The sequence below is a fragment of the Oryx dammah genome, unplaced genomic scaffold (genome assembly GCF_014754425.2).
Source record: "Oryx dammah isolate SB20612 unplaced genomic scaffold, SCBI_Odam_1.1 HiC_scaffold_28, whole genome shotgun sequence".
NCBI classification, from domain to species: domain Eukaryota; kingdom Metazoa; phylum Chordata; class Mammalia; order Artiodactyla; family Bovidae; genus Oryx; species Oryx dammah.
Window position 1 is genome coordinate 20553979 of NW_024070212.1, and position 6284 is coordinate 20560262.

The following is a 6284-nucleotide window of genomic DNA, read 5'->3' on the forward strand; positions in this document are numbered from 1 at the left end:
GGATCTTTGGATGGGCTGTGCTCACCACAAAGCTAGATGTCCACAATTGCCAGAAGAATGGGTAGGGCACAGCAGCCTCTCCATCCGCATCTTGCATGTTGTCTGCAGCCCCAAGGATAGCAGATGTTGGCTTTGCTGGTGTCCTTGGCCTCACTTTTCTTGAAAGCACAAGGGGATCTCCTACACAAGGCCTGACAGAGATCCAAGACCATCTCCCTGTTTCTGGCAGCAACCTCGATTGGTTAGTCTCATGGAGGTTTCCTAAACCCTACCTTGTACGTGCATTATTTTGTTAATGATGAATCTCTAGAAATGGCATTGCTGGTCAAAGGGTATATGCATTTGCAATTTTGAGAAAGTTGCCATATTGTCCTCCACAGAGGTTGCACCAGCATACCTTTTCACCAGCAACATATGAAATGCTTCTCATACCCATGCCAACAACATAGTGATAATTTGAGAAGTGAAAAATGGTCTTCATACAGTTTTAATTTATAGTTATCATGACCTAGGTTAAGCACATTTTATATATTCAAGATATTTTATGATATTTCACTGATATCATTTGTTTATCCCTTTCTGTGAAATTGCTCATCTCCTATAGGGTTGATGTCCTTGGTCCATAGTTGCTGTAAATGGCATTATTTCATCCTTTTTAATGCCTGAATAATATTCCATTGTGTATATATACGAAATCTTCTTTATCCATTTCTCTGTCGATGGACATCTAGGTTGCTTCCAGTGATACTGATTTTATTTCATCCAAGAGCATGATATTCCTTACCATTTTAAAAAGTCTTGTGTTTTGATATGTGTGTCTCTCAGGCATTTTTAGAAGTTTTTAAAATAAAAGTCTTGTCCATTTCTTAAGTTTATTTCTTAGTATTTTATATTTTATGTCACTATTAAAAATATTATCTTTTCCCCATTGTATCCTTTATGTTTGTCATTTTAATTTTGTTATTATTCATATATCTTTTATCTCTTCAGTGTTTTTCACACCTGAAAGACTATTGATGATTATATATTAATTTCATACCTAGTTACTGTCTCTTCCTCAATTCTATAATTGTTTTTAATCATTTTTCAGTTGATTCTCTTGGATTTTCTAGTCATATAATCATCTTATTTGTAAACAGTGATAATGACTTCATTTTCTATTTTTATATTTCTGATTTCTTTTTCCTATCTAATTGTGTTGGCTAATATCTTAAGAAAATATTAAATGGTGGTGATAATGAGTCCTGTCTTTTTCCTTAGTTTAATGAGGGATTCTTCAATTGTTTCCTTATTAAGTATTGTGCTAAGTATTTTATTATGTTAAGGAATATATGTTTATTTCTATTTTATTGAATTTTTAAGATATCAATAAATATTGAATGCTTTATTAATTGCCTTTAACCATCAAAAAAAGTTCATTTGTACCATTTTTATTTTTAGATTCCAAATATAAGTGATATCATATGGTATTTGTCTTTCTCTGTGTTGACTTTAAAATAATGCACAATTGTGAGAGTTGTGAGTTTATTTTATTTGGGGCAAAATGAGGACTGCAACCCAGGAAATTGCACCTCAGATAGCTCTGAGAACTACTCTAAAGAGGCAGGGGGGAAGAGGCAGGGAAAATAAGTTATTTTGGTGAAGAGAATACATGCAATCAAGCACATGTTTTTCCGGAAGATTTCTGCTTGTCTCGTGAAGCTTTCTGCTAGTCATGAAGAAAACTGTCACCATGAAGGATTTTAGTGCTTTCCTAGATCTGAGGAGATACAAGAATTGGACTCATAAAATCGACTCCTGAAAATATCTTCAGTTCAGTTCAGTAGCTCAGTCGTGTCCGACTCTTTGCCACCCCATGAATCGCAGCACGTCAGGCCTCCCTGTCCATCACCAACTGCCGGAGTTCACTCACTCACATCCATCGAGTCAGTGATGCCATCCAGCCATCTCATCCTCTGTCATCCCCTTCTCCTCCTGCCCCCAATCCCTCCCAACATCAGAGTCTTTTCCAATGAGTCAACTCTGCATGAGGTGGCCAAAGTACTGGAGTTTCAGCTTTAGCATCATTCCTTCCAAAGAACACCCAGGACTGATCTCCTTTAGAATGGACTGGTTGGATCTCCTTGCAGCCCAAGGGACTCTGAGGAGTCTTCTCCAACACCACAGTTCAAAAGCATCAATTCTTCAGCACTCAGCTTTCTTCACAGTCCAACTCTCACATCCATACATGACCACTGGAAAAACCATAGCCTTGACTAGACGGACCTTGGTTGGCAAAGTAATATCTCTGCTTTTCAATATGCTATCTAGGTTGGTCATAACTTTCAATCCAAGGAGTAAGCGTCTTTCAGTTTCATGGCTGCAGTCACCATCTGCAGTGATTTTGGAGCCCCCCAAAATAAAGTCTGACACTGTTTCCACTGTTTCCCCATCTATTTCCCATGAACCGATGGGACCAGATACCATGATCTTCGTTTTCTGAATGTTGAGCTTTAAGCCAACTTTTTCACTCTCCTCTTTCACTTTCATCAAGAGGCTTTTTAGTTTCTCTTCACTTTCTGCCATAAGGGTGGTGTCATCTGCATATCTGAAGTTATTGATATTTCTCCTGGCAATCTTGATTCCAGCTTGTGCTTCTTCCAGCCCAGCATTTCTCATGATGTACTCTGCATAGAAGTTAAATAAGCAGGGTGACAATATACAGCCTTGAGGTACTCCTTTTCCTATTTGGAACCAGTCTTTTGTTCCATGTCCAGTTCTAACTGTTGCTTCCTGATCTGCATATAGGTTTCTCAAGAGGCAGGTCAGGTAGTCTGATATTCTCATCTCTTTCAGAGTTTTCCACAGTTTAGTGTGTTCCACACAGTCAAAGGCTTTGGCATAGTCAATAAAGCAGAAATAGATGTTTTTCTGGAACTCTCTTGCTTTTTCAACGACCCAGTGGATGTTGGCAGTTTGATCTTTGGTTCCTCTGCCTTTTCTAAAACCACCTTGAACATCTGGAAGTTCATGGTTCACATATTGCTGAAGCCTTGCTTGGAGAATTTTGAGCATTACTTTACTAGCGTGTGAGATGAGAGCAATTATGCAGTAGTTTGAGCATTCTTTGCCATTACCTTTCTTTGGGATTGGAATGAAAACTGACCTTTTCCAGTTCTGTGGCCACTGCTGAGTTTTCCAAATTTGCTTACATATTGAGTGTGGCACTTTCACAGCATCATCTTTTAGGGTTTGAAGTAGCTCAACTGGAATTCCATCACCTCCACTAGCTTTGTTTGTAGTGATGCTTTCTAAGGCCCACTTGAGTTCATATTCCAGGATGTCCGGCTCTAGATGAGTGATCATAACATCATGATTATCTGGGTCGTGAAGATCTTTTTTGTACAGTTCTTCTGTGTATTCTTGCCACCTCTTCTTAATATCCTCTGCTTCTGTTAGGTCCATACCATTTCTGTCCTTTATCGAGCCCACCTTTGCGTGAAATGTTCCTTGGTATCTCTAATTTTCTTGAAGAGATCTCTAGTCTTCCCCATTCTGTTGTTTTCCTCTATTTCTTTGCATTGATCACTGAGGAAGACTTTCTTATCTCTTCTTACTAGTCTTTGGAACTCTGCGTTCAGATGGTTATATCTTTCCTTTTCTCCTTTGCTTTTCGCTTCTCTTCTTTTCACAGCTATTTGTAAGGCCTCCCCAGACAGCCATTTTGCTTTTTGTGTATTTCTTTTCCATGGGGATGGTCTTGATCCCTGTCTCCTGTACAATGTCACGAACCTCAGTCCATAGTTCATCAGGCACTCTGTCTATCAGATCTAGTCCCTTAAATCTATTTCTCACTTCCACTGTATAATCATAAGGGATTTGATTTAGGTCATACCTGAATGGTCTAGTGGTTTTCCCTACTTTCTTCTATCTGTTAGATAGTTAGGAAGACCAGTTTTTCCTTGAGCCTACAGTGTCTCATTTCTGCTGTCCTCCATGAACCCCTTTCAGGGGGTGTTGAAAATCAGCAGCTGCAGCAGCACATGATTTAATCCTTGTAGAGGTAGATGGCAAGTGCCAATTTGTGGTTGATATCTGTCTGACTTACTTCATTCAGTATGACAATCTCCAGATTCATCAGCACTGCTGCAAATGGCATTGTGTTTTTAAATTACTGTAATATTTCATTGTAAATATGTACCACATCTTCTATCCACTCCTCTGTCAGTGGACATTTAAGTTGCTTCCATGTTTTGGCTTTTGCAAATAGCTGCCATGAACATTGAGTTGCATATGTCTTTTTGAAGTATGTTTTTCTCAAGATAAATGCCTGGGAGTGGGATTACTGGATCATATGGTAGCTCAGTATTTAATGTTTTAAGGACTTTTCATACTGTTGTCCATAACAATTGTACCAATTTATATTCCCACCAAGAAGAGTAGAAGGGTTCCCTTTACTCCACACTCTCTCCAGCACTTACTTTTGTAGATTTTTTTTCTTGATGGCCATTCTGACTAGTATGGGTGATACCTCATTGTGGTTTTGATTTGCATTTCTCTACTAATTAGTAACACTGAACATCTTTTCATGTGCCTTTTGGCCATCTGTATATCTTCCTTGAAGAAATGTCTATTTAGATTTTCCATCCATTTTTTGATTGGGTGTTTTGTTTGTTTTTTATATTGAGCTATGTGAGTTGTATATTTTGGAGATGAATCCCTTGTCAGTTACATCATTTACAAATATTTTCTTTCATTCTATACACTGTCTTTTCATTTTGTTTATGGTTTCCTGATTTCAACTCTTGATGGCTGTTTCCTTGGCTTGTCTCAGGTCCTCCCCTGAACTTTATTTCCTCATTTGTAAGTGAGGAGGCTGCCTACTTCTAAATATTGAAAAAACAAACACACAGATTTGAACCTGGCTTTCTCCCTAGTTGAAAGATTTCAGTGATTCCATGTAGTGGATGTTTGTCATTCTTCTGGCTACTCAATAGTATCTTTTGATGGAACCAGCTGCATCCTCCTTTCTCCCCTCATTATCTCCCTGTGACAGTGTTGGTAGAAGGCAGAGCCCCGATTTCCTTCCAGGAGCCCAAAAGACCAGATACACCTTTTCCCCACCCTCTGAAAGGTGGAATTGGACTAATGGGCTGTGCCCATCAGGCCTCAGGCTCTTGAGGGTATGCGGTAAAAATGAGGTGACAGTGCAATAACACTCACTGGTGAGATTTCTTCAAAGTCTAGTACCTGCTCACTGTCCTACCCTTATCATGATGTTGTAGCCAAGTTCAGTTCAGTTCAGTCATCCAGTCATGTCCGACTCTTGGCAACCCCATGGACTGCAGCACGCCAGGCCTCCCTGTCCATCACCAACTCCCGGAGTTTACCCAAACTCATGTCCATTGAATCGGTGATGCCATCCAACCATCTCATCCTCTGTCATCCCCTTCAATTCCCCAAAGCTATTTTACAGCTGTATATTTCTGTCCATGATGTTTACTTCTCCAGAGATACTTTCCTTTCTTTCTTTGCCTGTAAACTCTTAATTATCCTTTAAATTTCAGCTCATGGTCCTATGGGGGTGGGGAACACAATAAAATAAAACTAGTTGAATAAAAGGAAAAAGAAAGTAAAAATTAAGAATAAAAGATAATCATAAATATCAAAGGAATTAAAAATTATAAAGGATATTTTTCTAGCATTCTATGCTGACAAGTTAGAAAACAGAAATAAATTTCTATAAAATACAAATAACCAAAACTGAGTCAAAAAGAGGGAAAAAACCTAAAAGGCCAAATAACCATGGGAAAAATTGAGAATATTATTTGGTACTTTTGCTTTATTGACTATGCCAAAGTCTGTGTGGATCACAATAAACTGGAAAATTCTGAAAGAGATGGGCATACCAGACCACCTGACCTGCCTCTTGAGAAACCTATATGCAGATCAGGAAGCAACAGTTAGAACTGGACATGGAACAAAAGACTGGTTCCAAATAGGAAAGGAGTACCTCAAGGCTGTATATTGTCACCCTGCTTATTTAACTTCTGTGCAGAGTAACATCATGAGAAACGCTGGGCTGGAAGAAGCACAAGCTGGAATCAAGATTGCTGGGAGAAATATCAATAACCTCAGATAAGAAAGTGAAGAGGAACTCAAAAGCCTCTTGATGAAAGTGAAAGAGGAGAGTGAAAAAGTTGGCTTAAAGCTCAACATTCAAAAAACGAAGATCATGGCATCTGGTCCCATCAGTTCATGGGAAATAGATGGGGAAACAGTGGAAACAGTGTCAGACTTTTTTT